Genomic DNA, 10,902 nt, shown 5'->3' on the forward strand with positions numbered 1-10,902 from the left:
TGAATCATTTTCGTTGGGCAATAGACAAGCTAAACTTTATCCTGCATGGTGGGAGGTCGATAAGGTTAGTGTTTATTTTTAAAATTTTTAAAGGTGTTCATAAATAAGTGCGCAAATAAATAAATTATTACTTATGATTGCAGGTGTTTATCCCTGTTTTGGAACGTCGTCACTGACTTCTCGTCCAACTTCAGCTCTCATCCCTGAAGATAATAGTGTATGACAGCATGATCAATTACATATCACTGTCTGATTTAAGAGATATTTTCAAGGGATGGAGCTCTCATTTGGCTAAATTCTTGGATGGGATTAATTATTGGACTCATTATGGACACAAGAAGCCAAAGAAGTTCAATGCCACAGTTGTCAGAGACGAGACCGCGCCACAGCAATCGCCGGGAGCCAGAGGGGATTGTGGTCCTCTCGTATACCTTTGCTCGGCGCGTTTGACGACGGGAAGCACAGAGTTTTTACCTCCCACCGATAGAGATAGAGCTGTAGTAGGCTTGTGGTTTTGGCATTATATGGCTAGAGCAATATATTCGAGACGCTGCCTACCTGCATCCGCGTTATGAAAGTGTCCATTGTTAATTGGTAAGTCAAATGCAAGTTTTGTTAACATATATACTCCTTTTGGTTTGAAAATGTTTGGTTAAGTACCTAAAATTCAATAATTTGCTGTTTGTAGGTTTTAGATGTGTAGGAAGTCTTGTTTGAGCAAATGTTTGGTTTTTGCAGGTTAATCCTTAAGTGAGCTGCGTGAAATGGATGTACGGGGTCACAAAGTTGTTGATTCATTGATTCAATAATTGATGAAGAAATAAGAATTATTATTATTTTTGATTGTTTAATTGATTTGTAAAAGATGATTGTAAATGTTGATTTGTTTAATTGATGTGTACATAATTCTTATTTGTGTTGAAATGTAATAGTTGATTTGTTGATTTTCAATCTGCATTATATTGAAGGCAAAACAGACTATCGCAACACAAAACTGACTATCGCAACGAGAGAATCGCAATGTGAAATGAAAATCGCAATGCGAAATGAAAATCGCAACGAGAAAATCGCAATGCGATTTTCATTTCGCATTGCGATTTTGTCGTTGCGATAGCCATTTCGCGTTGCGATAGCCATTTTCGCGTTGCGATAGCCATTTTCGCGTTGCGATAGTCAAATGAATGTCTAATAAGTGATAACAACTGAACAGATCATAGCAATGTTCAAACTCAAGTTACTAATACATGCCTAACTGAAAATGTTAAAAGTGCACACATAAAATACACATAATGCAAGTTTTGTTAACATATACTCCTTTTGGTTTGAAAATGTTTTGTTAAGTACCTAGAATTCAATAATTGTTAAAAGTTTATGCATGTTAATCCTTAAGTGAGCTGTGTGAAATGGATGTACGGGTGAAAAAATGACTCGTGAAATGCAGTTTTCTTATTATTATTTTTTGATTGTTTAATTGATTTGTAAAAAATGATTTGTAAATGTTCATTTGTTTAATTGATGTGTACATAATTCTTATTTTTGCTTGTTTAATTGCTTGAAATGTAATAGTTGATTTGTTGATTTTCAATCTGTATTATGTTGAAGGCAAAACAGACTGTCGCAACACGAAACTGACTATCGCAACGAGAGAATCGCAATGCGAAAAGAAAATCGCTTTACGATTCCCTCGTTACGATTTTCATTAGCATTGCGATTCTCTCGTGCCTTTTTCATTTCGCATTGCGATATCGTTGCGATTTGCATTTCGCATTGCGATGGTCAAATGTCAAATGATTGCCTTTCGCAACGCGATTCTGACTTTCGCAACGAGATAATACAGAATCGCAATGCGAGTTTCAAAGTTCGCAACAGGTTTTAGTTTCGCAAGCCAAAATTTTTGTGTATATATCTACGCAGCAGCAACAACTCATAACCTAAATCCCTAAATCGCAACTCATTCCATCTCCATCTATCACTCTCTCCGACAAAATCCATTCATATATCCAACAACATCCTTCCCCATCCGGCAATAGGTCTTAGTTTCGCATCTCGTTTGTTTAGTAAATTAATTTACAACCATGAATCATCTAATGTTGATCATGTTTGGATAGATTTGTTTGGAGATCATGGGAGAATGTTCATGGTGTTTTACAATATATGCCTTTACCCATGAATCTTCAACTAAAACTGTCATTAAAGAAGTTAACTTATGAAACTCTAATGTTACGTGTTTCAAAGAAATTGAATTTAGAGCCCCTAAGTGGATTTAGGCTATCTTATCAGAGAAATGGTAAAGTTTATTTGTTAACCGACAATGAAGATGTTGAACGATTCATTGCTTACATTAATGTTTCAAGTGATGATGTTACATTGTATGTTGTTGAACCTAGAAGTAGTATTGTTGGGTCAGTAGCGGGTAGTAATCAACTAAGTGGGTCTCAAAACCCACAACCTTTCTCTAATCCAAATCCAAATCAACTTTCAGCACCAAATTTTGGTTTTCGTATTGACCAATTAGACGATGATGAGCCAAGAGAAAAAATTGTGAGTACTAGTCAGTATTCGAAATTTGATCTTGGTCAATATCCGGACTTTGATATTGGTCAATACTCGAATTTTGATGATGTTTCAGAAGAAGAAACAGACCCTGTGTGTAATGATTTTGATATTGGTCAATACCCGAATTTTGATGATGAAACACCCGTTGCCGAGGAAGATGTTGTTGATGATAATGAGGAGGAAGTTACGACTGTGAATGAACATGTTGAACATCCATTCTGTAATTCATATAATCCTGAAGAAGAAAAAGAAGAAGAAAAAGTCCCCGAAGAAAAGAAAATGCCACGGGAGTATAACTGGAATATGCCAGAATTACTTCAGCTACCGGAAGAAGAGTTGGCAAAGAAAGCAGTTGATTGTTACACAAAAGTTATTCGTATCAAGAAAGATGATTGTTTCGATACAAAGGAAGACTTGAAGATAGCTTTGTATACGAAATGTGTGGAATATGGCTATCAACTAAAAGTTAACAAATCAAGCAAAGATTGTTTCGAAATAAGGTGTGTGATTGACAAAAACTGTACGTAGCGTATGATTGCAAAGAGGATAAAAGATTGCGAAATGTTTCAAGTTAGGACTTTTATTGATAAACTACATGTTCAAGAACCCAAGTTTTTCCTAACCATAGACAGGCAAACAAAAAGGTGTTGGGTGGTTTTCTGGCTGAGTTAATGTTTTTGATGGCAGGTATATCGGGACATGAAATTATGACTAACATGAATGCTCGGTTCAAGATTAGTATATCATATTCTCAAGCTTGGAGAGCCAAATGTTATGCCTTGGAATTGTTGCCAGAAGCATCGTTTGCCCAACTGCCGGCTTATTGTCACAATTTAAAGCTGAAAAATCATGGGTCGGTAACTCATATCAAAACAGATAGAGATGGACGCTTTGAGTTGCTGTTTATCGCCATTGGTGCTGCGGTTAGTAAATCAATATAATTCTGTTGACTCATTTCTGTTAGTTACATGCATTTCACATTTAAATGATTATATTTATTATGTATATTATTTTGTAGATTCGTTCGTTTATTACTTGCATGCGCCCAGTTATTATAGTTGAAGGAGCACATTTGAAAGGTCGATACCTTGGAGTAAACTTATTAGCATAGCCATGGATGCTAACAATGGATATTGCCAATAGCTTACGGGGTTGGCAAATCTGAAACCTCTAATTCATGGACATGGTTTATGGGGCATCTTAGGGATTGCATAGGTCCTATTAGCAATCTGACAATCATATCCTATAGGGCAAACTCAATTGACAACGCTGTTAGAAGGTGTTTCCCAGATGCTTTTCATGGACTTTGTGGTGTTCATTTGTATAGAAATCTAAAATCAAGGTTTGCTGGTATAAAAAAGCACAAATGGACATACTGGAAGGCTGTAAAGGCTTATCGGGAAGTGGATTTCATAAGCATATAAACTGTTTAAGACGTGTTTTGCCTCAGTGTGCTCAAAACACTAGAAGATGTCGGGTTTGAAAGATGGTCAAGAGTACATCAACTTGGAGCAAGATATGGTTTCATGACGTCTAATAGTGCAGAATCAATCACGCTCTAAGTCGTCATTCCCGGAAATTACCCATTACTATGTTAATGGAGTTTTTTCGAGCTTCTATTCAACAGTGGTACTACAAGAAAAGAAACCATGCAGTATTATTCTTTGAATTCGTAACTTATCATATATTTTACTAAGTATTATTTATTTAAATTTACAGGAACATTGGAACATCGTGTTACACATGGACTGAAAAAAAGATAACGAAACGTTGTGAAGTCAACGTCATGGAGAGTTGAACCATGTTCAAACACTTTGTTTGAAGTACTGGATAATAACTTAAATGGGCTTGTCGATCTAAATGCAAGGACGTGTAGTTGTATGAAATGGCAAACATCTGGTTATCCGTGTGGCCATGTTATAAAAGTTGCTCTTCATCTAAACCAAGATGATTCAAGCACATACGCTATGGATTACTACACTACAGAAGTATATCGACAGACTTATGCCGAGATTGTCTACCCTATTCCACATCCTTCTGAGTGGGACATACCAGATGACATACAAACAGTTTTGCCACCAGCCATGGACAGAAGGCTACATGGCCGACCAAAAAGTCACGATCGTATACCGTCTAAGGGTGAAGAGAAGAAGAGTTCGACATGTAGTCGGTGCAAGGAAAGTGGTCATACAAGGTTGACATGTGGATCACCAGTGCCATCACAATCATCTTTTCCTCTACCAAAATATGGATCATCATCAAAATCCAAAGCTCATATGGTGTCAAGAAAAAGGCAATCAAAATAGCAATCATCTTTAAAATCCCAATCAAAACTGGCTTCACCTTTTGGGACTGTTAACTTAGGTGATTTTTAAATGCAAACGTTGTATTATGTAGATTTTATGCGTGAACTTTTAACATTTTCAGTTAGGCATGTATTAGTAACTTGAGTTTGAAAATTGCTATGATATGTTCAGTTGTTATCACTTAATAGGCAATCATCTTAATGTCTATCGCAACGCGGAAATTACTATCGCAATGTGAAATGAAAATCGCAACGAGAGAATCGCAATGCGAAATGAAAATCGCAACGAGAGAATCGCAATGCGAAATGAAAATTGCAACGCTAATTTCGCAATGCGAAATGAAAATCGCAACGAGGGAATCGCAATGCGAAATGAAAATCGCAACGCGAATTTAATTTCGCGTTGCGATTCTCTCGTTGCGATTTTCATTTCGCATTGCGATAGTACTTTTTGCCTTCAACATAATGCATATTGAAATCAACAAAATCAACCATTACATTTCAATCAATTAAACAAGCACAAATAAGAATTATGTTAACATCAATTAAATAAATCAACTTTTACAAATCACCTTTTACAAATCAATTAAACAATCAAAAAATAAGCAATAATTATTAGAGAAAATAACACTTCTACTATTGAATCAACTTTTGCAGCCATACATCATTTTCACGCAGCTCACTTCTGAGATTAACCTGCAAAACCAAACATTTGCTCAAACAACACTTTCTACACATCTAAAACCTACAAACAGCAAATTATTGAATTCTAGGTACTTAACCAAACATTTTCAAACCACAAGCCTATAAACATACCATTGTTTATGGACATTTTTATAACGCGGATGCAGGTAGGCAGCGTCTCGTATATATCGATCTAGCCATATAATGTCGAAACCACAAGCTTACTGCAGCTCTATCTATATCGGTGGGAGGTAGATACTTTATACTTCCTGTGATCAAACGTCCAACACCAAGCACGAGAGGACCACAATCCCCTCTGGGTCCTTTCGTTTGTTGTGGTGCGGTCTCGTCTCTGCTAACTGTAATATTGAGCTTCTTTGGCTTCTGTTTCCAGAACGAGTCCAATAATTTATCGCATCCAAGAATTTAGCCAAATAAGAGCTCCATCCCTTAATAATATCTCTTAAATCAGTCAATGATATGTAATTTATCATGCTGTCATATACTATTGCCTTAAGGGATGTGATCTGAAGCTCGACGAGAAGCCAATGGTTACGCTCCAAAACAGGGATAAACACCAGTAATCATAAGTAATAATTCATTCATTTGCGCACTTATTTATGAATACCTTTAACTCAATCTAAATAAACACTAACCTTATCGACCTCCCACCATGCAGGATAAAGTTAGCTTGTCCTTGCCCAACGCAAATGATTCATCTCGTTGATTCTTCAGTGAACGGCGTTAAAAGACGTCGGCATAATTGTATATCGTGTATTTCTTTTATTTTCCTTAAGTTTCCTAATTATTAGAAGACGTGACACCCACGCATCGATATGCTGTTTTACAAAAAAAAGACATATATTAGTAACTTACATAAATTTACAAAAAAAAATAATCAAATTAAAATATAAGAAAAATATAAGACTTACCCCTCCATCGAAATAGCCATTGTCTTCGACCCTAAATACGCCCCACCAAGACCGATCAAGCAACAAATAGATATCATCATTGAGCTTGCATATGTCAGTGAAACACCCCTGGCTTCGCTTATGTAGATAAAAATCAACTGCGGTCTTAGGCCAAAGGGTGTTATCCAGAATTGTGTTCGGTAGTTGTTTCCTCTCCACTTCAGATACCGGTATGGTACTGGCCGGTAACTCATATGAGAGCCAACTTGAATCCATCATGTCTGGCACGTCAGAGGGTTTCTCAAGAATCCTACATATGACGCCATGTGAATCGGGCTCTTGAATGGTGGGAGGGACCTCTTCAACGATGACAGTGGCCTCTTGAACGGTGGGAGGGGACTCTCGAGGAATGATAGGGGACTCTTCAACGATAGGAATGGACTCTTGAGGGATGACAGTGGCCTCTTGAACGGTGGGAGGGGACTCTCGAGGAATGATAGGGGCCTCTTCAACGATAGGAGTGGACTCTTGAGGGATGACAGGCGAGTCGGGCTTCTTCTTGCGGTGTCTTCGCACTATTGGGGTATACGAAGACTTAATAGCACGTGCACGCCGTCTGATGCGTGAACTCTGTCGTGCAAGAAAAACCCGACGTAAAGCATCCACCTTATCGGTTACCTAAATAATTAAATACAAATATCAGTAAATAAACAGACATGATATTTAAACAGTGAAAACAAAGACAAATATATTTCAAACTTTCAACCAAAAGACAAAACAAAGACAAATACTAACTTCACAGTGTTAAAGAATACACTTTTAGCAGAATTGGCAGCAACCGAATAAATTTACTTCAACCAAAAGACAAAACAAAAACAAATACTAACTTCACAGTGTTAATAAACAGTTTAGCAGTATTGTCAGCAACCGAATAAATTTACTAAGCAATCTAAGTGAAATGGTTTTTAAAGTGAAATTACGAGTAAATTTATCATCAAGTTAAATATGGAAAATCTTAAACTTACCTCGTTGCGTAGAGTATGAACCTCATTCTGCAACGACTACCATCTCACGTAGAGCGGCAACCTCACCACGTAAAGTAGACACCTCCACACGCCATGCACCATCGTTATCGAGTAGAGTACCGATCTCCTCACGCAAGGCATTGACCTCATCACGTAACTCCCTTGACTCATCCCATGGAGGTGGAGAACAGGGAGATAGAAGTCATGGCATCTTTGCCGGTCGCCTATCATGAGGTGATGGTGAGAAGAGGCTCGATGATGTGACGGGATAGGTGATGCTCTCGTTGTAGAGGTGTAGTCGGGTCGATCAGGTGATGCTCTGGGTGAGGTGATGGCTCTCGAAGTGGAGGAAGTGGAGGCTGCTCATCATTCGTGCCATCAAGAAAACGCTGACTAGCTTGCCACCAATCAGTGGCAAGCTTAGCCTCCGTGGGTGTTAGTCTAATTAATGGAATGTTGGCCTCCTAAAAATAAAAACTCAAACAAAGTTAAACGTCTACTATTAATAACTTGTTTATATATAATAGTATTTGTGTTAACTTACATTATATATTGTCGCATATGGTATTAAGTCTTCCCAATCCAACAGACGTTTCCTCTTCCAGGAAATAGCCCTGGGAATATCATTTGAAGTTTTTATTGCATAAGTCTTCATGGCGGGAAAGGCCTCGAATATCCAAATCTACAAACAATATAATAACAAACATTAGTAATTGTTAAATAATTAATTATAATTTTGAAAAAATTATATAGAAATTCTTACCTTAAAGGCCCAAACAAAGCCTGACAAAGTGTATTTCGACCCATCGCCCCGCAAACTTTTGCGGTCATCAAAGGCAGACGACAACTTAGTCCAGGTAGCTTTCCATATATACGAACCCCACGGAAACAGATTCCATGCATTTAGGTCCTCTACCAATAATATTAGCTCCTGAGGAATAGGTTGTCTGGCCTCTCTGCCTAAAAAGCCGGCATAAAAAAGTAGTAAAAGGCATACTCGGACAATATCGACGTCATTCATCCGAGTAAAACCATCTTTCTTATTAAACAATTTTCTTCATGTCGTCGACGTGTAAGTTCGGCTTCTCTATTGACTCAGGAAAAACCCTGGATAACCATGATGCGGGGTGATATGACGTGTACCGGCCTTCATCACCGTGTCCGAATCGTAGACCAGTGATAAGCAGAACTCCTTCCCCCAAAACAAGTATACGCCGGTGGAAATGAAACCAATCTCTTCCTCACCACGTTGTATACTGTGGGTAGATCGCTAGTCATGGTCTGAAGCCACAAATGGGTCAAATTAGCATCTCCACCCGGATGTTGTACTCTCAGCCGTGGCCCGAAGCAGGTTTCTTCAAGCAATTTTCTTTGTGCAGGTGAAAGCTTCGAAGCAATTGTAGTGGCTAGGCTAACTTTATTCCTTAATGTCAATGAAGCCGAAAAAAATTTCTACAAAAACAATAAACATACCAAGTTAGATATACCAAAAACTACACTGTCAAGATATACCAAAAAACAATAAACATAAATAGTAGTTTATTCTTGAAACTAAATTTGTAACACTGTTTTGTCTTTTGGTGAAATGAAATCGCAACGAGATAATGAGAATCGCAAAGCAGAAAATGACTATCGCAACGAGAGAATCGCAACGCCGAAATGACTATCGCGACGAGAGAATCGCAACGCGAAATGAAAATCGCGACGAGAGAATCGCAACGCGAAATGAAAATCGCAATGCGATTTGGTTTCGTGTTGCGATTTTTATTTCGCATTGCGATCGATGGTTATTTCCGCGTTGCGATTTTCATTCTTGAAACTATTCTTCTTCTGCATTACTTCAACCAAAAGACAAAACAAAGACAAATACTAACTTCAAAGGCTAACAGTTTAGCAGTATTGGCAGCAATCGAATGAATTTAATAAGAAATCTAAGTGAAATGGTAATCTATTATTGAATTACAGTAAACTTATCATCAATCTCAATATGAAAAACCTAAAATAATGCAAAATTTCAAAATAAAAATAAAAAAAAACTAACCCTCGGAGGTGGATTTTCCATTTCTGAATGATTGTGAGGGATTTTTGACTGTGAATGGTTGTGAGGGATTTCGCCGGCGATGGGGACGGAAATCTCGGAGATGGAGACGGATTCGCCGTAGAGAGTGAGAGATGGAGATGGGACTGAGTGTTGTGATTTTGGGTTTGAGGTATGAGTTGCGATTACTGTGGACGGTTCAGTTTCCGATTATTAAGAAAAAATTCGTGTTGGAATTTGAAAAAAATACGCGTTAATACGAATGGCGCTATGTAAATCGCGTTGCGAAAGTCAGTATCTCGTTGCGATTTTGTATTATCGCATTGCGATAGTAAGTATCGCATTGCGATAGTCAGTATCGCATTGCGATTTTTCCCAATTCGCGTTGCGATTTACTTATTCGCATTGCGAATTGGGAAAATCGCAACGACACTGTAGACCATCGCAACGCGATTTCCAACTATCGCAACGCGAAATGCAACGCGAATTTGCGATAATGGAGATCGCGTTGCGAATTAGCGATCGCATTGCGATTTTATTGGTCATTTTGGAAAATCCAGAAAAAGTTGGTTAAAATCGTATATTATAAGGCATTTTTGGTCACTGAGGCGATTTTCTCAAAAGTAAAACAAAAAACTGGTCTTTCTCTATTATCTGATAAGGACCTCTAGGCGCGCCTAAAGCAAGATTAAAACTGCGATTCCAGGTTGAACCTAAACTTAAAAAAAAAAACTTCGATTTATCGATCCCAAGGAGGATCAATCTCCTTCTGTCTTCTGCCGCTTGTATCTCCACGCAGTGGGGCCCTTCTTCAACCCAATGACGATCGTCGGCTCCTAAACCCACTACTGTTTTTAACATGGTTTTGAGAACTAGATCGATTAGCGAACCGGTCATGTTATCGGTTTACTGGTTCAATCGGTCGAACTGGTCCGACCGGTCGAAAGAACCGGACGACGTCATAATTATTTAAAAAATTAAATAAAAATACCAAAAATATTTAATAAAAATAATTTTTATATCACAAGTCATATTCAAAGCAAGTCATAATATATATAAGTTAAAAACCATAAAATCAAGTGAAACAAAATGATTCAAATTAAATACAACATAATATTTAAGGTAAAACATATTAAATAATAAATTATATATAACTATAATTAAAAATAAATTTGGGGTTTAAAAAAATCATAACAAAATGATTGTTGGTTTAATTTTTTTTAAACAATCTCACATGGCTAAGAAACATAGAAGAGCATCCCAAAAGTCTAAAGAGTAAAAATATGAGAACAAAACAATCTCACATTGCTAAGAAACATAGAAGCGCATCACAACTAACTTCTATAAATAATAGAGGTAATTTGGCATTCAAAATCATGGAGC

This window comes from Hibiscus syriacus, unplaced genomic scaffold, assembly GCF_006381635.1.
Source record: "Hibiscus syriacus cultivar Baekdansim isolate YM2019G1 unplaced genomic scaffold, ASM638163v2 tig00110210_pilon, whole genome shotgun sequence".
NCBI classification, from domain to species: Eukaryota; Viridiplantae; Streptophyta; class Magnoliopsida; order Malvales; family Malvaceae; genus Hibiscus; species Hibiscus syriacus.